The 25,292-nt window shown below is 33.4% G+C and overlaps 1 protein-coding gene and 1 pseudogene across 1 annotated transcript in view; one reads left to right on the forward strand and one right to left on the reverse strand.

Moving 5' to 3' along the window:
• Positions 1 to 4,755, forward strand: part of LOC134380070 (26S proteasome non-ATPase regulatory subunit 8-like) — a 56,288-nt pseudogene extending 51,533 nt beyond the window's left edge.
• THSD7A (thrombospondin type 1 domain containing 7A) overlaps positions 1 to 25,292 on the reverse strand; it is a 411,752-nt gene that overhangs the window by 334,095 nt on the left and 52,365 nt on the right. The gene's annotated exons all lie outside the window — the stretch shown is intronic.

Consider the following 25,292-nt stretch of genomic DNA (forward strand, 5'->3'; position numbering starts at 1 on the left):
TTTTATATCAATTTACTGTTCCAAAGCTCATATGTATACATTGTTTCATAAGGGTCCTCATAAAAACAACAACAACAACAACAACAACAACAACAAAAACCCTTACAGTAGATAATGCCAGCTCGGTTATTTTTATTTTGTAGGTGTGGTGCTGATCCTCAAGGACAACTTACTTCTCCAAAGTTACATAACACTTAATCCAGGACTTAAACCCAGGCTTTCTAAATCCACTCTCCCTCTATTTCTTTAAGCAGGTTTTTAATTTAAGTTTAGAAACTCTGAAGAATTATAAAATCAAAACTGAACCTTACTACTTCTTGCTTATCATCTGGTTGTGATTTTTGGGGGAAGCTGTCACATTCAGAGGCAGTATAAGAATAAACATAAGTGGGAAAAAACCAAAAATATTCAATGGTTTTTGATTGTAATGATTAGGGTGAGAGAGAGGAAAATTACTAAACACAGTTTTTGTTTTAAGTCATCATTTAAAAGTGTGATTCCTCTTTCAAGTGATTAAATTAGTAAAATATTAGATCCTCTACTTCTATATCCTTTCCCTTTAAAAGGAAATGAATAATGATTTTTTGTTGTTATTTCAAGAATATAGCTACTAGAATAATAGAAAACCCTCAATCCAAATTGTTATGGTAGCAGCTTGATATAATGATGTAGCACCTTCTAAGAACCTTAATATTGTCTAATTGACGAAGCCATCAGATGCACAACCCAGAAATTCTATACCATTTCTAAGAAATTCTCATAGAAAATTCACATCCTTTCAGCTGAAAAGGAAAACCTTTATGCATGTCACTTGCACTTGCTGTGATTGCCAGGAGACTGGGAAGTTGCTATTAATAAGGATCCCTGCTGTTGCTGCACTTGGTGATTTATCACCTTCACGTCCCTGAATGGGAGGAGGTCAGATCACACAGAGGAAGCCATTCATTCAAAGGTGGCATTTCTCCTTCCACAGCCAACACTTTAAAATATAGTAATTCATACTTAATTAATGACTGTCTTTTATGGCATTATGGTTCTGTTCACTGAGGTGTACAATACAAACTGCTACTTTCTAATATAATTATTCAATGATATTACCATCAAGGATAGAAGTGTACCTCTGCAATTAAGAGGCCTGGATCCTCTCTCTTATTGAAGAAATCTGATAGCACATCAAGATTCTTTCAGTGGATGAATGTTGAGGCATCTTATGATTTAAAATGCTATGCTATATGTTATTGTCTTTAAACTCTAAATTATACTCAGCGACATTTGTTTACCTATTCTCTTTCATTAACATTTATGAAAGCATACAAATATTTTATGGCCCTAATAGATGAGATACTTAGCAATGGTTTATTGACTTTCATTATCTTTACAAGGCTGCTCAATAATGAACAGCTGAGGCGTTCAGAATGTAACACCAAACTTGGTTTTCCCACTACTGTGTTTCCTTATCTCTTAGACCTGAAATTTATAGCAATTGGAAATAAATTTATCAACAGCTGGGAAAATATATCTAGGCCCGAGAGAACAAGTTTATATTTTGCATGTTCTTTAGGTATCCCATTAATTTTGGGTTAAGTCCAGTGGAGAGCAGTGTTTCTTTGAGAATATTAAATAGTTAAGAATAAACATTGCACTCCCCTTTGTAGTCTAATATTATGTATTCTGGTTTCAGATTTGCTTTTCAGTTTTTTCATTTTAATATATTTCCTTTAGTATATAACGGGTTCTTCTGAGGATACAGTTCCTCTTGGAAACACTACCATTTCATTTTAGAGGCAAATTATCACCTGGTCACAAGGAGATTAAGTGGAAAGTGATGTGAAAATACACTTATTAACTCCAGCAGAATACTCCAATTTGTGTTAATAAATACAGGTCTGCCCAATTCCATGCTATAGCCACCAACCAATGTCTCTGCATTGCACTTAGAAATATCTTCAAAAAAGTACCTTTTGCCTATCTTATATGATACTCCAGCTGTCCATAAGAATTTCAAGGGTCTTGACTTTTTAAAAATTAAAATTTTAGATAAAAGTAATGAATCAAAGCACTTAATATATCAATATTAAATGAACCCCAGGCATATTTCTAACTTTCGATTGCACCTATCACATTCTACCCCATGCCACCACCTGAAGTATAGACCAGGTGTCAGACAGTTAATACAGAGTAGATTGACAATGATCTGACACTACATAGCACTTTGGAGGTTCTTAGGCTATTTTCTTCTAGAGATTTCTTCATTTTTAAAGAACCCAAAACTAAACTACATACCTTTCATGACTGTTTATACTGTGTTGGATGTCTGCAGAGAAAATTTTTTTTAATACAAAATAACTGTCCTGTTAGTGATAGTCTAGAAGAAGATCTCTTTTTGACCTTCATGTAAGTGGCTTGTTGGATTAAAAGTAACCCCTACATTTCTTCTGGGAGACATATTAAGTGATGTACCAAAGTATATGGCAACAAATCTCAAGAGTAAGCCTTGACCTTACATCAAAAGATTGAATAATGGATATACATTAATTGTTTTTAGTTAAAATGCAAAGATTATGATTATATCAATGTTTATGACAACACGTTTAATTGACCTTTCAATGAATTGAAAACTGTATTCACTTGGTATTTTCAATTGTTGCATTTGCCCTTATATTTTGTATCTAAACATTTATTTTGGAATCACCACAGAAAAGTTGCCAACATTGTGTATAGAGTTCCCATATAATGCTTACACAAATTGCTCTAAAGTTAACATCTTACACTGCCACAGCGCATTTGTCAAAACTAAGAACCCAACATTGGTATGTTACTATTAACTGAATTCCAGATTTTATTTGGATTTCGCCAGTTTTTCCACTTATGTCCTTTCTGTTTTTCCAGGATCCAATCCAGGGTACCCCATTGTGTTTCCTTGTCATGTCTCCCTAGGGTACACTATAAACCGTGACAGTTTCTTAGACTTCCCTTGTTTTTGATGATCTTAACAGTTTTGAGGAGTAGGAGGGTACTTAAAAAAGTTCATGGAAAGATTTGTATTATCTTTTAATCCTATTTTGTAGAATATTCCTCAGTTTGGGTTTGTCTAATGTTTTTCTCATGATTTGCCTGTGGTTATTGGTTTTATGGACAAATACCTCAGAGATGGAGCGTTCTTCTCATTACAATTTGTAAGGAGTATATTATATCAACATGACACCACTAGTAATATTAACCTTGATTATTTGGTTAAAGTACTGTTTGCCAGGATTCTCCACTGAAAAGTTATTATTTCTTCTTCCCACATTCCATTATTTGGAAATGAGTCATAAAATCCAGCCCACGCTCTAGGGAGTGGGTTAAACTCTATCTCCCGGAGAGGGAGGGGTACCTAAGAAGTAACTTGGAGTCATCTATGGTGAAGATTCGTTCTTGTTCCTTTTAAAAACTATATAATAATATTGATTATAGAACCACTGTCTCATGCCCACGCTGTCTGCTTCCCCGCAGTGGTTATCATTCCCTTACACGTGAATGTATCCAGTTACATAGTAATTTGGAATGAAAGTTATTTTGATGGTCTTATCAATTAACGGGCCTCAACTTTCTATAATAGAAAGGCAGTGTATTTTCTTCTTTTGAAATAACTAGCTTCGTATTTTAATTAAAAGAGATTGCACTGCAAAGTTAGAATCCAAAATACTATTAGGAAACATGATTACTTGTAACGAGAAAAATCGCATTACACTTGTTAAGTATTTTTATAGTGCTTTGCACCGTTAATTGATTTTCCTTCAAAAATACCCTGTGAGGCAGCCCTAGGCATAAACAGAGAGCCGTGCACTTGGCCTGCTTCCCTACGTCTAGGTGAGTTTCCGCGCGATTCTCAGAACTTACTGCCTCCGCGGTAAGAGAATTTAAAGGGAAGCACAGCGCTGGAGAATGTGAACCTCCGCGTCCGTCCGTCCGTCCGCGGTGAGCCGGACTGCGGGCGTCTCCTGCCCGGGCCAGCTGCGGCCTCCGGTGCATGAAGAGCAAATCAACGGGGAGCAGAACCGTAAAAGCCTCTGTCTTAGCAAGTGCGGGGAAGAGCTGGGCCGCCTCGAGCTGGTTGTGCTGTAGCTCAGCTTTCCGTCAACCACAGGGACCAAGCTGACTAAACAGCAGCTCCTTCTTGCCCGTGACATACTGGAGATCGGGGCCCAGTGGAGCATCCCACGCAGACATCCCCTCCTTCGAGCGCCACATGGCCCAGCTCAAATGCTACTGCTTTGATTGCAAGGAGCAGCCACCTGATTCGGACTACGTGCACCAGCTCTTGGACCTCAGCCTCCTCCTCCTGCTGTTCCCGAACCGGGTAGCTGTGTTCCGTACAGAATTGCAGCAGCTTCCTGCCAAGGACATCCAGACCAATGTCGACATCAAGCGCCCTGTGTCCTTCGAGCCACCTGATGGAGGGCAGCTACATGGTGTTTCTAGCCAAGTGTAACATCCCTGCTCAGAGCTACACATTCTTCCTAGACATCCTGTTTGACAACATTGGGGATGAGATTGCTGGGTGCATTGAGAAAGCCAATAAGAAAAATTCTTTTCACTGAGGCCACCCAGATCCTCTTCTTCAACACACCCAAAAAGATGACAGATGATGCCAAGAATTGAGGGTGGGTTCTGGGCACCAACAACTACTACAGTTTTACCAGCCAGCAGCAGAAGCCAGAAGACACCACCTATCTCCTTGATGGAACTGGGCAGCTGAAGATAACTGACTGAGCCCACTGGGTAGTGGGCAGTTCAGGGCATGCATTATTTAAAACAGTTACACTGCAGGGTTTTCTCCAATAAAGGTGGGTTGACATTACAAAAAAAAAAAAAAAAAAGAATATGAAATAGAAAAATTTATCATTGTTAAATTGGTTTTAATATACTTATTATTAGAATCTAATTATTTTATCAGTTTGGCTTCCTGCGATTTATTCTTTTGTGCTTTCATTCCATAACTTTTATGTCTAGCCCATGTCAAGCCCTGTGCTGCATGCTGGAGATGCATTAGGAAAGACAGTCTCTATCTGTAAGGAAATGATTACTGAGTATGGGTAGGCAGACACAGTAAATAACAATAAATTGACAGTGCTGTTGCAGAAATGGAAAAGGGGTGCTTGTGGGACACAAAACTGAAACAGTTTAATTCCCTCTGGAAGGAAAATGGAAAAAGTCTCAGAGCCTTAAGGGGTATATTAACTAAAAGCACAAGGGACAAGTAGAAATTCTTTGCAAAGAAAAGCTTATAGAAGGGCACAATGATAGTAACAGGGCCACTTCCAGGGAAATGCAAGCAGTATTGCATGACAGAATGCATATGAAGGTTGCAGATAAGAAGGTGAGAAACAGAGAAGTGGGGAAGAGAACGGGCCTAGGCCATGGTGAGAAATTTGTAGTTTAACCTAAAGGAATTCTAAATAGGGAAGTTATATAATGTGTTTTTAAAGAACAGCCAATCTGGCACAGCATCAAGACAGAGAGGCCAGGTAGAACTCAACAGCAGGAGAGACAGTATGATGGCCTGATTATGGGGGATGGAGGCAGGTGGGCTACCTGGAAAATTGTTTAGAAGACAAAATTGAGAGGACTTCGTGAATTAATTAAATTTGAATAGTGAAGAATAGCTTTCCCTTTGAGAAAAACTTCGGTAGAAGAGTGAGATGAAGTTTGTTTTGGATAATTATGGTTACTCAAACTTGCTCATGAATATGAGTAGGTGACTGAAGATGAAATTGTCCCCCAATTATGAAATCTAATTTGTTCTTGAAAACCCTTCTAAGGGCAAAGTGCCAGAAGAAGCTTAAAATGTATTTACCACCTAACTTATTTGTATACAAATTGTTGAATAGTTAGGAAAAGCAAGCATATTTTCAATATGAGGGTACTTCAAAAAATTCATGGAAATATTTGTACTATCTTTTACTTTTAATTTTCCACCAACTTTTTAAAGTACTTTCATATTTCTGTAATTTCATCATTAAACCCCCCTCCCCAAAAGAAAACTCAGAACAATGTCAAGAGAACTCATTAAAAAGCATGTGAATGATGTACAAGATTATTAAAACTATAAATTTCCAAACTACATACCCTAGTAGAGTCAGGTTCATGCACATAATTTGCAGGGTCCAATACAAAATGAAAACACAGGGCTCCTTTTTCAAAAAGCAAGAAGTACTGTTAATGGTACTAAAATATACAGCTTTTTCTTTTAAAAATATTTTATTACTTATAAAATGTAATAAGGGTAATAGTGATACATGAATAATAATATAAATTTAGAAATGATAAAAATAATATTTTTGGAGTCACAATTTTAATAATACAATAAAAATACCTAGATAGTCATGCATCACATGGGAATATGTTACCAGAAATGTATCATTAGGTGATTTTATCCTTGTGCAAGCATCGTAGAGTGCGCTTACACAAACTTAGATGCTGTAGCCTGCTACACACCTAGGCTATATGGTATAGCCACCACCATATGAGGTCCATCACTCACCGAAATGTAGTTGTAAGTTGAGGAGCTGTGCAAGAAACTCAACCTGGCTTTACAATTTGTATATAATTCAAAATGCCTATTTATATAATATATCACTACATCTTCAATTACAGGAAAAATTAATTTTAAAACTGTCTTTCTCATCAATTGGGTTATCTGAAGCTCATATGGAAACTGTTCTCTTCTACTGAAAGATTAAATTAATCTTTAAAATTAATTTACATTTCTAAACCTGTGAATATCAGTTTTGCAATGTTATAGCAGTTTTCAAAATCAGAGATTCTAAACTCACGTAAGAATTCTAATAACTCCCTGATATGCTTTATTCGTTATCTATTTGGACACTATTATTTTGTAATAATTATTGACAAAGTTTACTGCCTGGCTGCCTGTCAGGAATTCCAGGCCTAAGAGTTAACATTTGTATTGATGCTGTAGGTAGGAACTTGGGGGAATGACAGGCAAGCTGGCCTCCCATTATGAGTCCCAGCACTGCCTGCATATAGAGTCCCTTCTCTTCCTCAGGCTGAAGCCACTGCCACTGTTTCTGCTGCAGCTGCTCCTGTCACCACTGTTCATCTGGGCCTAGTTCCCAGCCTGCTGCCTTGGAGCCCCATTGCATTCCAGACTACCCTGAGGCCTGAGACCACACATGTGAAAAATGCTCAAGAAAATTGCACTTTAAAAAGATTAATACACTTGATAATCTAATACAAATGATGAGAGGGAGAGAAAGGCTAAGAGAGAGAGAGAGAACATAAATTATCAATATACAGAATAAAGGAACATGTCTAGTGATTTTAAAAGAATTAGATCCAGATTTTGCAGAATAGTTCATGAATGCCACAAAACAGACACACAGAAACACAACACAAACACAACACAAAAGATTAATTTAATCTAATTTATTTAACAAAATAAATTAGAAGACACATAAAGAAACTAGAAAGTTTGGCCTATATAGGGAAAAAAATCAATCAACCTATCCCCAAGGAAGCCTACATATTAGATTTCCTAGATGAAGACTTCAAATCATCTCTTATAAATATGTTTTAAAAAATTAAGAAAACCATGTTTAAAGAAATTAAGAAAAGTATAAGAATGATGTCACTGAAAATAGAGAATGTCAGTAAAGAGACTGAAATGATAAAAATAAGGAGTAACTAGAAGTAGGGACTGCAGGTAAGAGGACGTTATGTTGGTACAAAGATCAGATCACAGATTTAGTAGCCTGCGCTACAATGGAGAGGAAGACTCGCTTAAGTGACTTCATGAAGCCACACACAGGATTTAGTAATTGATAGAATAAAGGGAATGAAGCAGAGAAAATACATAGTTTTAAGCCTTAGAGAATTTTACTATTGGAGAAATTACATATTTACTACCCCACCACTTCCAGTAAGGATCTTCCTCCTGTTTCTGTCAAGATGGTCTCTTTGGAAATTACTCTTCTTAATATACTTTTATTTCTGCTTCTTTGGTTTAGATCACAGTTATTCCTGCCTGGAAGTTTTTCTATTTAAGCAAATCCTTGCCATTATTCAAAATCAATCCAAGTGCCATCTCCTAAAAATCTTTCTATTTCAGCTATAATGGCCATATCTTCTCTTATTTCCTATGGCATGATTGATTTTACCAGATATTTTAGTTCCTTCTTAACCATTTTTGATGTTCTCTAAATGCATTATGTAGTCTATCTTGAGTAGACTGAAAATTCCTTAGGTGTAAGAATACAACCATAGAACTAGATATAGCCGATACACAGACACAAACATTGGTACCAACAACACAATTTATATATGTGTGATCAATGGATCTTAACCAGGAATGATTTTGCCCAGAAGAAGCCATTTGGCAATGTCTGGAGACTGGAGCAGTTCTACTGGCATCTAGTGGGTAGAGGGGCTAGGGGTTCTGCTGAATTTCAGACAATTCATAAGATAGCCTTCCAAAACAAAGAGTTACCCAGTCAAAAATATATATATATATATATTTTTAAAGATGACTGGTAAGGGGATATTAACTTTTACTTGGTGTTGTCAGCACTACACTCTCCCAAGTGAGCCAACCGGTCCTCCTTATATAGGGATCTGAACCCGTTGCCTTGGTGTTATCAGTACCACATTCTCCCAAGTGAGCCATGGGCCAGCCCCTCCAGTCAAATATTTTAACAGTCTCAAAGTTCAGAAACACTGGTTTAGAGACAGAGTATACGATAGGTAGACGTTTCATACAAATCCTGAATAAAGCATTTCTCAAAATAGCAAACATTCACATTGAGTCATTATAACTAAACACATGAATATGAAAACTGTGTGGTCACAGGCAAAAATCCAAGTCCCCAAACTCCATAATAGAGTTGTGTTAGATTAAATCCTCCATGAAGCACATGCCAAGATGCGATTGGACATTCAACATATTTATTGGGGGAAATGCTCATGAAAACGGAAAGAAAAGGGTTTCTAGAAGTCAGGAAGAGTCTTCAGATGGTGATGCAGTTCTCTCTCCCATGACAGAGATAGAGAAGAAAGGATTGAGTAGAAAAAGTCTCAGAGTGCCGCACAGGTCTGAGGAAGTCACTGTCAGGATGATAGGAAGTGCTTGGACAAAAAAATGCCAAATAGAAGTATCCCATGTTGAGCAGAATGTCTTGGCTTTTAGGACACCCACTGTGCACAGTTGCTGGCTGGGAATAACCCAGGGGAAGGAAGAGTTGTGCAGTTCGCTTGCTATAATATCAGCTTAGACAAAATTTTTGGTATGTTTATGTTTCAAAGAGATACCGTTTGGAAACAAATCACTTTCACTTAAATAATTTTAAATAAAGTAGGAAAGAATCAATGTGTAATTGATATTCATAACAACTTTTAGAAAAAGAAAAAGAAAAATATGCCAGATACATTCTAAAAGCCATTCTAAAGAGATTGCCACTTTTAAAATAAAATAAAAATTTTCACATGCACTTATATTTCTAGGTTTCAGCTAAAAATCTATTTAATGAAGATTAAAAGATACTTACACTTAACCTATCTCAAAGCTACTTTATCATTACATCTGCTTTTAAATGTCACTGTATTCCAGTTTCTTTTTGTACAATGTACCAATATGTTATATATGTTATATGTTCAGGGTCCTTTAATTCCTTCCTTTCTGTCTCATCCATATCCAGCATGTTAATAAAAGCATGAAGATCTCACCTTCCTCACTGCTCATAAATCCATTAATTTAAATGTTTTGATCAGAGAAATGAACTGATAAATGTTGTGCATAAAAAGATGACTGAACATTTTGGAAGGTGAAATTCTAGGGTCAAGAGCGGATGCACACAGACAAGCCATGAGCTGACACAATGGCATCATCAATAGTCAGTGTCTGAGGTGGTGGAGGTGAAGAAGAGGAGGAGGAAATGTACATGGGAGACACTCAGAGAGTACCTGAAATATTTGGGGGAAGTGGGGAGAAAGACTCTGAGAAGTGTCTAATGGACTTGGCCTGGTAATTAAGAGGTCTTCAGTGACCTTAGCACAAAGGGTTTTAGTAAAATGATAGAAATCGAAAGCAAATTGCAGGACAAAAAAATTGTTCATTCAGTAAACTTGTTCATAAAGATAAAAAGAGAGAGAAAGAGAAAGAGGTGTGATTAGATAGGGCAAATAGAACTGCATGGCTTTGCTTGTTTTGTTCATTCTTTAAGCTCTGCAATAACCTGAGAATGTTGATATTCTGAGGAAAGCAGCCTTCTTAGAATTGCAGAGTAGAAACTACAGAAATGAAAGGCAACTGTAGAAGAAGTACAGTAAGCAATAGTGAGAAATTAAATAAAAAGCATATTTTGTGTGAAAGAAGACATTTTTAGCCTGAAGTTGTTTCTAGGGTTTTGAGATTCTTTTTAGGGAAATAATATGTTTTTTAGTTATTGTGCATTGAATTCTAGCATCAAATGAGAATAGATTTTTATCTCTGGTATGTAAACAGAACATGTAAGCTTCTTAAGACCATAGTCTATCTGATTAAATAGGTTTCCCTTTTAACTACTGGTATAGTGTTTTACACTTAGTGGGTGCTCAATAAACATTTATTGAATTATATAAATGTATTTTTAAATATAAAGCTACTGCAAATACTATGTTTACTGTTTCACAGAAGTCCTGAAAAGATGCTAAAAGCACAATGGTAGAACAACACTGTAATGAGAATTTAGAAATAATATCTAGACAAAAATCTGTATTTATCAGATCTATCTTCATGTTTAACCACATTGATTATTACATACTCAATGACCATAACCAGAATGAGATCTAGGATACAGATGCCACAATATCCAGCTTTCTCAAAAAAAAAAAAAAAAAAAAAAGTTAAATATTTACCAGTGCTACATAAAGTACTTTCGCAATACCACTATACATCTCAATACTTCCCTGTAAAGAAGGCAGCAAGTGTTACTAGCCCCATTTTATCAGTGAACAAACTGAAGCTCCAATTGACTACCTCATCCAAAGTTCCAGATCTAGCCCTATAAATCCTGGGATTTAAATCCAGGTCTTCTGTATACTTACCCAATTTTTACATAACACAGACCCAATCTATTAATGACTGAAAATATTTAAAAGAGAAAAATACTTGTGTTTTAGTTTTACAGAAATCTAAACTCTACTTTATTTTTCTTTTGCTCTCAATAATTACACATCAAACACCTCAAAATGAGTAGATTGATATTAGCGGTACTTTTTAAAAAAATTAATTGGCAGATTAGGAGCCCTGTCTTTTGATTCACTAGAATGCTAATATCCTTACTCCTTTTGTCTATTGAAACATTCATTATGATTTAGAATAAATATCTCTTACGGGCTTTTATAAAGTATCTGTAATATGTGAATATTTGATAACCTCCAAGGATACTTCCAAAAACTTGTGGAAAAATAGAATTAAAAAATAATACAAATCTTTCCATTAATTTTTTGAAGTGCTTCATATTTTCTAACCCCGAGAGGCTAGCAAGGTGCTAATTACTAATTTTTAGATTCTAGAATAAAATACTTAAGAATAGGCGTAATTGTTCATGAAACAAGCCAATATAATAATAATAATAATTGCTACAAATCATTTTTATTAACCACTTACTATTGCTGGGTACTATGCTAACACTATACAGTATATATATATGCATTTATATTTTTATAAAGTTCAGTTTTATCATCACAAATCCCCTAAGAAATAGATGCATTTATTTTCTTCTTTTTAATGAGAGGAAATAGGGATGTAATGGTAATTAAGTAACTTGCCCAAGGTCACATATAGAGAAAGTGGTGTAATCTGAACTATTTTCAGCAGTCTGAATCCAAAGCCAGTAGGCTTAAGCCACACCAGCTTGAGGGAAGAAATGTAGCTTGAGATGATCCCTAAAATAGGTTATGCTCCATATCTGGTAATATGGTGGAACTTATGTGTACAGAAATCCCCTTAGTGTAGAAAACCTAAAAATGCTAGATAAACCATAAACATGCATAATTTTATAATGCATGGCAGGGCTGATAGGAAAGGGAAATTCTCTGATACAGAAATGATAAGAAAGCATGAGTTCAGTGAGACAAGTAAATGCTGAAATCTGTATTTGCTAAAACTATATTTTCATTCATCACTGATGGTGTAGGATTTGGCTCTAAAAGTTACAAGTGTACTGGACATATGACAAAATCCTAAAGCAGCTCAAAAAGAGAAGCCAAATTAAAGACTTCTATTATGACTCCCTTAAGGTGAATCCATCAGTGGGTAAACCAAAGATATTTTTCTGTCTTATCATTGTTTCTGTTTAGAAGGGAATAAGAGAAAAAGTCTCCTAATCGTTCATAACCACAAACCTGCTTTTAAAGGATTGGATGCATTATTTAAAATAGTGATTGGCAAAGTTTTTCTATAAAGGGCCAGATAGTAAATACATTAGGCTTTCTGAGCCATATGGTCTCTGTTGCAACTCCTCAATTTTGCCATTGTAATGGGTAAGCATCCAAGGACATATCATAAATGTGGCTGTGATCCAGTAGAACTTTATTCATAAAAGCAGTCAACAGGCTGAATTTGTTCTGCAGGCTGTAGTTTACTAAACCCTGGTCGAAAATACCTTAAGTGAAAAATTAGCCTTAAGGTGTCCCATGCTAATAATGATCCAGGGACCTGGCAGAAGTAAACACAAATTATCTCTGGAGAAAATACTTTAAACCCAAACTTCAAAGAATTCTTGTAACTAACATTTCAAGAAACATGAATTCAATAGGAAAGAAGCAACCATGAGCAAAAGTCAGCGAAAACAACTCACTACAGTTTAGATGTGCAAAGACAGCAGATAATGGAATTATAAGACATAAAGTATAGCCTAAGAATGTTTACTTGTTTAAAAGGATAACAGTACATAGTCAAAGTATGTCAAAAGGAAAAGAGGTTACAAAAATGACCACACAGTTTGAAAAAGAACCAATAAAATGATCACAACTAAGATACGATTAATTTTAGAAATTCAGTGAGAATGTTAAACAGCCGATTAGATACAACAAAAAGAAAAAGAATGAAAATATCTAGCATCTGATCAGTGTTCTCTGTGGAAAATATAGAGAGAATGAGAAAAGGCAGTATTAGAAGAAATAGTGACTAAGGATTTTTTAGAATTGATGACTCTGATGACCAGATCTCAGATTCTGAAACCCAAGTGTATATAAGCAGAGCACCAAAAGAAAGACAAGGGTATCTATTAAATTTTCTCATAGTGCTAAGAGAAAAATATTTATCTACCTAGAATTGTAGACTGAGCAAAGCATTCTTTTATGATAATAGTGAACCAAAGACATTTCAAATACCAACAAATTGAGATAGTTTACCAACTACATACAATCACTAATAGAACTTCTGAAGAATTTTCAAAAAAAAGTTATTGACCCCCCAAAAATCTGAAAAGCAGTACGTATGTGAGTGGATTTAAGCCATTATTGACTGTATAAGGAAGTAGTAAGAATATCTAATATTGGGCGGATAAAAAATGCAAGAGCTAAATATGAGAAAAAATATCATACAAGTTGGAAGGAGGTGATTAGATTTAAAGCATTGTAAGGTACTTGTATTATAGGAAGGAGGAGAAAGATATTAACTTTTAGAATTTGTTTCTGATAAATATTTCTGATAAAATGTCTTTTACAGCCATTAAAGGAATAGTAATAAAGTGCATAACTTTTAAACTAGATCAAAATTTAGTGGAATGACATTTGGGAAATTTAGATGGATGCAAATAGAGTTAAGTATATTTGCACAGGGGCAGGGATAAATATAATATTTTTTGAAAAAAGAATAGTAATATTTACTGATAGTCATTTAAAAAATGTTAATGTAAATCTGTAGTGGGGGGAAAATGGGCATGATTTTACACTTATATACAAAGAACAGTATTGTAAATACTACTTAAATGGCTGTTCATCATTATGTGAATGTTGCTAACACAAAGTAACAGTCAACAAATGTAAACATTGTGAAATCCAATCTTCTTGCCTGATGAGTTTCCAGGAACAACTGCAGAACGCCAGCCTCACAGGAGGCCAATTATAGCAATATAGCCTCTAGGCTCACATAATCACAACATCTGTAAAAGTCCCTTTCATGGATGGTTTACAGTAGATTTTATTGCAGCTTTCATGTTGTACCAGAGGCTTTAGCACATACTGTGCTAATAATATCAGCAAACAACCAATTTAAAACCAGATAATCAAAATAATTACTTTTAACTGGAAATAATTTATGAAGTTTAAATTTGTTCTAATATGATAATAATCATTAATTTTATTTTTTAGAAAAGTTCTTAAGAGCTAATTATCTACTAACTTTACATATTTTCGAACACAAATAACTACTCAACTATAGTATTCTAATTTATAATTTTAATACAAATTTATACCATTAACATGGTGATAAGCTATAACTATGTCAAATAAAAATTATTTGGGTGAAACTGAACATTGAATTGCTATTTCTAAACCTTGAAGAAAACTTCAATCACATCAAACTTCTTTTAAGATCTTTATACTCAATTAAAAAAATAATCCATTTCAAAATACTAAAGTTGCCCTGGGTTTTCATTAACGACACATACTTTATTAGTGGTTGAACAGATATAAAAATCAATACTTCTTTTGTGGTGAAGGAAAACTTAAAATCTGTTAATCCAAGGTTGAAAAAGTTACAATGTTGTTTACCATTACAATTCTGGTCAATATATAACATCTTTGCAAATAGAATCACTTATACAGAAACACACTTTCTTAGAGCCTATTTCACCAAGATGTTTTTAGCATGGATCTTTTTCATAAAGAGCATTATCTCATTGTGTATATATACACTATATATATAAGATGTTTCCACGAGGAGGCTTTATTAACATGTGAATGAGAGTTTGTAGTACTTCTCATCCGTTACTATCTGTAGTTGCAAATATCTTCTGAGAGAGTTGCAAACTGACAATTTCTAAAAGTCCTTTACTCTTGCCACAGAAACACTTTAAACCATTCTTTTGATATCATAATTGTCTTTCTAACATGCAAACTAAGTCATCAAGTCATCCCTCAAAATTCTTTAGTGGGTCCCTATCACTAAACCCAGGAAAACAAAAAGAAAACAAACAAGCAAACACAACTCCTTGGTATAGCATGTAAGCCCATTCCAGATTGTTTTAATATCTTCCTTTCTGAGCATTCCTTTAATACAAATTGTACTCCTGCGCTACTGATAACCAGATCCCCCCACAGCCAGATACGTGCAGATGCTATTTCCTCTGCTCTGAATGTCTTCTCTCATCTCTGTCCTCTTGTACCTTACCAACTCTATTCAATGTTCAAGTCCTAGTGAAAATATCACTTCATGGGATAATCCATTGCTGCCCATATCTCCAACGGACTGAGTTAGGTGCTCTCTCCTTTACGCTCACAGACATTAAAAATATTTTTACATTGTATTATCATGTGTATATATGTATATACATATACACATATACGTATACATATGCATATATATATGTATATACACAATGTGTGGATACATATGTGTATATTTTTATACATAAATAAAACCTAACATGTAGCCTACTGCCTGAAAAGTCAACTAAAAAAGTCAAGTAGATGCATTAATAAGGCTTGTTAGCACTTCTAATTTAGTTTAACAATAAAAAATCAGGTTACTTTTTAATCACCTTGACTCATCCTCTGAACATAATTTCCTTTAATGATTGAAGCATTTGTAGCTGGTCATAAAATATGGCTCCTGCCTTTCCAGGAAAAATATATTTAAATAATTGCTTTAGCCTTTTTCAAAGCTCTCGCCTGTTGCTCATTTTACCAGGGTTTAAAGGAGATGTGTTTTATAAAAACACAGTTGTAAGGGTAACCTAAAGTTTGCTTTGTGCAATAGTTACAATAAAACTATGATTAGTATTAAATGGGGACAAGTAAGTCAGATTTTTTAAAAACCCTTCAAAAGAACTTAATTTTTTGATCAGTTATTTATTATATTGTTAATTGCTTTCTCCGTTCTCTATTTTTTATTCCTTCCTTCCAATCGAAAATTAGAAAAAGAGTACAAATAAATCCTGCAAATCTTCATTTTAAACACAGAATTATTAATTTATTGTTTCAAGAAATTTAATTTACTACAACATCGTTATTCAATATGACCTTAAATTGAATGACTCTCACTAAGGCAGAAAGGTTATGAGCTGACAGGTCAGTGTTTGACAACATGGTTGTCTTTGTTATTAAATAACAATTGAAATTAAATAAATGGTATTTACAAATAGTCTATACTCTAAAATGGACAAATAAAAGGAAGAGAATGAGACTGTAATTATCTTACAAAGTTTCTCATGAAAACATCAAAATGAAAATTAGATTAATATCCTGTAATATTTAAAAAATCTAAATCATGACTTCATCATATTTTTTAGTAATTATGGGATGAACCAATCTAATAAACTAATAGAACATAGTACTTGGAAGAGACAGTAAAAAGTCAATTTGTTCAACTCCAGTTTTCTGGAAATATGGTATTTCTAATAAAGCGATTAAAGAAAATTTAAGTGAATTTCCTAATTACATACTTCATTAAATCAAAAGGAAAAACTATTAAAAAAATAGAATAATTTCAAGAGGCTAATTTGTTACACCTTATGTAGGGAGAAATGGTTTGAAATTATATAACAGTACAGAAACTATTAATACTAACCCTAAGAGATAAAAGCGATAGTAGATACTGTTTAAATACACAGAAATATGCGGGATAAATAATGTACAAAACTTTTTGATAAAAGTGATGATAGGAAAAATCCACCAAAAATTAAAAATCATTTTTGTGAGAAACAGATACTTGAAGATGGGTAAATGAGGTATAGGAAAAATATAGATTCATTAACAGAAAATAGATCAGAGACTTATAAGCTAAATGTTTACTATAAAGAAAAATAAACTTCTTTTCATCATTTTTTAGCCTTTACAGATAAGAATTGATGTCCATATTTAAATTTATCTTGCCTTAGCCACTTCCTCATAGAATTATGAATATGCTTTAAAATTATAAAACCAAGAAAAGACTTGGCCAGCCTTGGCATGTGTTAATGACACACACCAGGCAATAGTAATATGAATAGCACTTCCCATCAGACCGATAGGTGACCAGCTGCCCATGAAGAACAGCAAATTATACAGGTCAGAAATAACAAATGCTTTATTACTTGGTTGTTTAGACTAATGAACACTTAAAATGGTTATTGTCTATATAAAAACTTCTAGAGAAAGAACTTCAGCTACTGCCAACTTAAATTTTGTTTTTGAATGGCATTTTCTTGGTTTATTTTAGTCACTCATTCTGTCATTGAGAAAATGATCACCTTCTTTGATTTCCTTGAAGAAAAGCCAGTTCCCTTGAGTAGTTTCATATAAACAAATAGTAATGGTCTTCCATCTTATCCCCACACTGGTTATGACCCTACAGTTCTGTACCCTCCATCCTGCACATACCCTGAATACGTATGGCACTAGTAGGAAATAAATCCAACTTTTCTTAGAGACAGACCAGAACCTGAGAAACCTGACAAAATAATAATTATCTGAGCCTGAGTTCCCATTTCAAAGAATATACCAAAATTAGCTTTTATCCTACACAGGAATCTAAACAGTTTGACTTTGTAATTATCTAGCAAAACACAGTCTCGCCATTGGGTGTGCACAGTGACTATTCAGTGATACTGGACTCTGAGTAAATAGTTAAAACTGAAAAAAAAATGCAACTACTTATATGTGGAAGGACACTGAATTTAAAAGGTTTATGAAGTCCCATGCCCCTTAACCTTCTTTTATTACTACTGCCCAGTGAACCTTTTCAAGATGAATGGTGTATATCTTTATCTATGACAGTCTATTTAGCAATCACAGTATTTCCTATAAGTTAGATAAATTGACCAGTCACTTAACAAGAAGAAAGGCCAACATCAATTGCAGCAAAGGTCATTCCATCCAGTTTTTGTTCTATATTAAATTGTCATCAGATCTGAACAGTGATTTCATCAATAACACATCTAACTAGAATGCTCCAAAATTTAGAAATCAACTGCCTGCCCGATGGGATAAATGAAGTAGGTAAATAAGACACAGCTCTCCAAGGCAAACTCACAGGGTATTGAACCCCAAATTATACACTCACAAGACTCTCATTTATCATTTGAGCTAAAGATGACTTTTAGAAATAACTCTGTTGGTTCAAACATTTGTTCTCATAGAGATTAAACAAGTGAATGTCATGTGGACTTGGTAAATATGTTTGACTTTCTCTACCTAGCCACGCAGCGAATATACGAAAGAAGAGAAATATATTCTGATATTCTGACATGAATATAATAATGAAGAGCCTGTCACACAGAAGAAGAGATGATCAACAGGACAATTGACCTGAATTCTTCCAGAGATTAAATACCCTGAAGAACAGTGGGAAGCAGAAGGACTTGGACTGGGGGGAAAGAAGGACACAGCTGAAACAATGCGATGAGTGGGTTTTGGTTTATATGAGATGGAAAACAACCACACAACTAAAAAGGACATTTGGAGGAAAATCAAGGAAATTTTAAGACTGCTATTGAATTAATTTTATTTTTTTTTAGATGTGTTAATGGTGATGTGGCAGTGTAGGAGGTCAATGTTTCTGGGAAATGCAAAGTGAAATGTTTAAGGAGGACTGTCATGATATTTGTAGACAACTTTTAATGATTTGGCAAAGTGTAAGTGCTTGTGTATGTACATGCATGTGTGTGTATATTTGTATGAATAAACTGACCAATTGTGGGACGAGATCAAGAGTTCATGAATATACGGGAGGGTTTAACAGGGGTACATTATACATTCTTTCAACTTTTTTTGTGGGTTTGAGAAAATTCAATTAAAAAAAATCAGATTATGTTATTCCTCTGCTCAAAACCCTGTATCCATTTAATTCAGACAAAGCCAGCCATTGCAATGGTCTGCAAGCTTTAGTTCCTCATAATCTTTCTGACCACTTTGTGTGTAATTTTTCCCCTTTTGTTACTTCACTGCGGTCACACTGGCTTTTCTGCTGATTCTCAAACATATCAGGCATGCTGCCTTCACATTGCCTGTTCCCTTAGCCTGGAACATTATTTTTCTAGATGTATTAATTCTTTACTTAAGTACACCTCAGTGAATACTACTCTAAACATCTTATTTAAGATTGTAATCCTTCCACAACACACATTAATCTCCTGTACATTTTTTCATATAACTTTTAAAATTATTATATATAATTTGATTATATAGTATTTTCATTTTTATTATCAGCATCTCCCCAAAGGAAGGTCCAACAGGGATGGATCTTTAGGTTTTATGTTCACTAAAAAACCTAAAAGAGTTCCTGGCACATAACAAGTTCTTAATTAATTCTTATTGAAAGTTTAATAAGTGAAGAAGCTTTCTTTGTAGTTAGAAAATGAAAGATCTAAGTGCAATTTTCTGGTGGAATACAATGGGTTGAGGAAGATAAAAGCTCCAAGGAGGAGACGACTCAAAACAGGAAGATAGAAGTCTAGGAGAAGATCCAAGAAATAAGGAGTTAGAATGAGAGATGACTTCAAGATAGTTGCTCACTTTAACAATATGAGTGGAAAGCTCAGAAGGCAGTGAAATAAATACATCAACTATTTTCTAAGTATTTTGCAATGTGGGAAAAATCATTTACAATCAAAAGATTTAGAATAAATTTAATGCAGTGAGAGCTGAGTGTGAAATAGTTCATAAGCAATGTACCAGAACATGCAATCTGAATTTAAATAAGAAGACCGTATTGGTCAGGACTATTTAGTACCCAATCCAACGATATTAATGTTGAAATTGTGTTACCTGCCTTCAAGGCTCATCTGCAAAAGTGCCTGGGCCATTATCAATGCTAGTTGTCCTACAATATATCAAGAAATAGACATTTGCCAGTGAAACAATGTATTTGTCATGAGGCAAAATAACCTAATATGTTTTCCACATTTCAAGAACTAACATCAGAGATGCAATTATAAACTAACGTGACACCATAGGAAATATATGCCCATTGGTCTGCAATCTTTGTAGCAACACGAAGTCATTTAAATTGTCTGGGTGAAGGGAGGTGGTTAGGAATCTTGAGGTTCAAAGACATGAGACTCAAAACCTCCTTTCAGGATATGGATTACACTGTCACAGTTCCCTTCCTAGGTACTAGTGGCTTATATAGAAAATTAGTGATGGGCATGACCAAAAATGACTTCCAATTCTACCATGTGATTCTGAGCTCAGGGATAAATCTCTTGAACTAAGGACACTGAGATTATGTTTTCATTAAGAAAATGTGAGATTTTTTATATGTTTAATACATATCTTAATTTTTAAAAAGAAAAGATAACATTAAAGACAATTTATTCTGCATTGTTGATTTACAATACAGAATACATTGTTTTTGAAGCCTTATCTAAGAACATTATATTTAAATAAAAATATATATTTTGATTACAATCCCTTGGCTTACAAACAAACAATTTAAAAAATTATTTAACAAATAATCAACCTCAACATTCCAAGCATCCCAATTCTGGGATTGCCATTTAACTGGGTTGCCATTTAATATTAGCTCTTTGTGATAAATGAATTTAACTAGATATTTATCTCTTTTGTTCAGGAAGCTATCATACAAGAAAGGGTTTTTAGGGAAACACACTTTTCTAACTAAAATTCTATTGAGTGTGTTTACCTAGAAACACTTCTGCTGTTCATACCTAGGCATTTACTACTCCCCAGGTAACCCTGTCTCACCTGGTTTATTAATTTTGGCCAAAGCTCCTATGTACAAAGTATTACTATCTACAAAGTACTACCTGAAGCTTTTCTTTCTATTTATATATATCCAGTTGCGTTCCAATTAATATTTGCATATTTAGTTTTACTCTGGACTAGTTTAATTCTAAATAAGAAATATTTCAGTGAGTTCTCCTCTTAACTTTGTGCTAAAAGTATCTTTATGATTCCTTTCAATATGTATAGTGATTGTAAAAGTATCTTGAAAATTAAATAATATAAAAAAGCAACATTTTTGAAAACTGGATATTTCATTTATGTTATTCTAATCTTAAGTTGCACTTTCTCATCACTCTTGCATTTCATGCTAATATAAAAAATTATGAGTTATATCAAAAGACATATGTTAGAAGTTGGCTTTGAATAGTGGTGATCTAAGCATTCATACCATTATTCCATGTGTTCATTCTTTCACATATTGAATTGACACCTTCTGTGATCTTTATGTAAGCAGAACTAAAAAAAAATACCTGAAAAAAATAACATCAAATTTTTATCATGAATTCTTTTATAAAATTATTTTATTTTCAGTTATCATACTCAAAGACCTATTTAACAACAAAAGGATCATAGCTAGATCATAATTAATTTTAACTGATTAAAGTTTAACTAATTAATGTTGCACTCAGATGCCAAACCAAATATTTATTTTGCTAATGGGAAATACAACATTCCAAGAATTATATTTTAATTGCAATCAATCACAATAATCTGGCTTAATCCTAGTTTTGCTCAAATTCTGATCTTACTGAAACCAATCCATACATAAAATTATAATTTTTCTTTTTCTAAAGTCAAGAGTATACTCTAAAGAGTAAGGTTAGTCCTGACAGTGAGCTACATTTACCAATGTTCTCCAGGAAAGGGCCACATTATCCTTTAGAAAATATTTAAAAGGAAATACTATCAGTTGGAAACTGACAAAGGATAGCTTCAGTCTGACTTTAGAACCTTATCATTACTCAGATTTTCCTAGAAATCTCTCTTCCACTCCAAAAACTAAATACAGCATGAAAATTGAATTTTAAATAGGATTCACAAATAATTCTAGATTGTGTGGTTTAAGTGATGTGTTTTAGACTTCCATTACTTTGACAAAAATATGCATTTTTAAATAGTGAGTATTTATGTACACATTGCAAAAATTTTAATGCTAAAGTTAGGTAAATATTTATGGGTTAATACTCTTTATCTCCAAATCTACAGAATATACTAAAAGTTTACAGAAAATAGAATTAAAAGATAATATAAATCTCTTCATGAACTTTTTGAAGTATCCTTTTATATCAAGATCTCTTGACTTGATAAAATCATTTATGGTACCATAAAAGACAGCATTATTTGTAATATATTTTATTTTTTTAAATAAATCAAAGATAACAGTTATATGGGAAAGGAAGAAATCTATTAATATGTATAATAAATTTGCCTAATAAACATGTGAGCATTTGGAATGTGTACAGTTTTTTGAGATATGGAAGGCTAAAAAACAAGAGATAAATTCTTCATACAAGTATCCCATAACACCCTTCCTATTAAAATTTTTCCCCCACAGGTCAATTTTTCAAACCTGAAAAAGTATGTATACAAACTTTTGACCATTAAGAGATGTTTTTCATCATAATTAAGAGTATAAAACATCTTTATAATTTATAATAAAAATCCCACAGGTATATTTATAACTATTTATCCTCAATTATAAAAATCAACATTAGAATTTTTAACTTGGTAAATATTGAGTACTAACTACAGTCTAGGCACTTCTAATAATAAAGGTGAATAAATAATCATAACAATCAAAGAGCATTAATTTAACCCTTTTGGAAAAAATTATAAACATAGTGCAAAATATGAAGCCCTTGAAGATGTTATAAATAGAGAGAGAAAAGCTTGGCCTATGAATAAATTAGTATACATTTATATTCCAATGCATAAATATAAAATAGAGATAGCCAATGCAAAGTAGCTAATTTAAAACATTGATAAATGAAGTGGTAGCCATCAAATTTCAATCTATAAGTAATGAGAAGTGGATATTACAAAGATAACAGTTATTCTCAGATTACTTTATGCAATTCCAATACAAATACCAGTGATTTTTTTTTTCCTGGAATAAAAAGTGATTCTGAAGTTCATCTTCAAGTATAAAACATTCAACAATAGCCAAGATGATTTCAAAGACATGCAACAAACAATGCCAAATTGTGTTTTAAAAGAAATACTAAAAGAAAATAACTACAAAAATTAGGACAGATATGCAAGAATCAACAATGATATTAATGAAAGGGAATGAAGAGCCAAAGTAAGCCTTGGTGTACCTAAAGAATTTGATATATAGAAAAGGCATCATCACATGGTTGTGTGGAATAAAAGGATAAATATTTTTTGAGATGTAAAAAGATGCTTCCTTATATAGTAACAAAAAATACATTTCACATAAATTAAACAATTAAATGTCAAGTCAACACCTAAATACAGCATTAGAAATATTTAATAATTGTGATGGACAGTCAGAAGAGACCTTCTAAGTAAGAAAACAATGAATTATTACCCATAGGGGAAAAAATCAAACATTTTAATACACAACACTTTGTTTCTATATGGTAAAATCATAAAAAAACATTAAGAAGGAAAATTGCATATAAATTGGTTACCAAAAAGCCTGTTATTAAAGATAAGAAAAAGAAATAACAAACCCACAGAGAAAAATGAACAAATAGCACCAAGAGACCATTCACAAAGATGCACACACGGACAAAAGTGGACAGAAACCATAAATAACCAGCAAATCAAAATAGTAATTTTTCAAGAATAAAATTACCCTAACTTAATAATAATAATCAGTATTGGCAAGTATTTGATAAAAGTGGCACTCTTATATTGCTAGGAGAAGTATAAATTAGAATAATAAATTTGTAAAACAATTTGCCAGGAATGTTACTCAATCTTAAAAAAGAAAACTCTACTACTCACGACAACATGTCTCAGAAAGACAATACTGTATGATCCCACTTATATGAGGTATCTAAAATAGTTAAACTCATAGAAGCAGAGAATATAATGGTGGTTTCCAGGGGCTGGGGTGGTGGGGGGTAGGGTGGGTTGCACAGGGAGGAGGAAATCAGAGTTGTTGAACTGGTACAAAGTTTCAGTTGTGCAACGTGAATAAGTTCTAGAAATCTGCTGTACAACACAGTTCCTATAGTTAACAACATCATATTGTGCACTTAAAAATTTGTTAAAAGGATAGATTTCATGTTAAGCATTATGATCCACATGCACACAGAGACATAGGGAAAAATTTTGAGATGACAGATATGTTTATGACCCTTATTGTAATGCTAGTATCACAGGTGTATGCATGTGTCCAAACTCATCAAATTGTATATATTACTCACGTGCATTTCTTTCATATATCAATTATAGCTCAGTAAAGCTGTTAAAAAATTGTATAATTTTCCTTGAATTTAGCCAGTAAATCTCTATCTTGAAATGCAGTCTAAGAAAATAAAGAGTTAAGACATAAGTAAATGACTATTGTACTATTATCTGTAGTAAGAAATGGAATCAACACACACATTATGATGGTTTTTATTTAAGAAAATGTAGAAAATAACATGTGAAGATGTGGATAAACTGGAACCCTTGTGCACTGCTGGTGGGAGTGTATGTTGGTTCCTCAAATAATTAAAAATAGAATTATTATATGATTCAGCAGTTCCACCTCTGGGTATATACTGAAAATAATTAAAAGCAAGGACTCAGATATTTGTACACCCTTGCTCATAGCAGCATTATTCACCATAGCTAAAGGGTGGAAGCAACCCACATGTTCAATGATGAATGAATATGGATAAATAAAATGTAGTATGTACACAGAATGGAAATTATTCAGCCTTAATAAGTAAGGGAATTCGGGTACATGCTACAATATGGATGAGCCTTGAAGATACTACGCTAAGTGAAATAAGCAACACAGAAAGATAAATACTGTATAATTCTACTCATGTGAGGTACCTAGACTAGTCAAATTACTAGACACAGAAAATAGAATGGTGGCTGACAGGCGCTGGGGTGAGTAGGGAATGGGAAGTTATTGTTTAATTGGCACAGTTTCAGTTTTGCTAAATGGAAAAGTTCTGGAGATGTTTATGGCTGGTTGCATAACAATGTGAATATACGTAATGCCTCAGAACTTTAAACTTAAAAATGGTTACAATAGTAAATTTTATGTTATGTATATTTTAGCACAATTTAAAATAAAAATAAAAAAGAAATCACAGCCACTAAAAAGGACAAAAAAAAAAAAAAGAAATCAAACAAAATGTCCCATAGATTAAGTTAATACAACTGTAAACATT

The sequence above is a fragment of the Cynocephalus volans genome, chromosome 6 (assembly GCF_027409185.1).
Source record: "Cynocephalus volans isolate mCynVol1 chromosome 6, mCynVol1.pri, whole genome shotgun sequence".
Classification (NCBI taxonomy): Eukaryota; Metazoa; Chordata; class Mammalia; order Dermoptera; family Cynocephalidae; genus Cynocephalus; species Cynocephalus volans.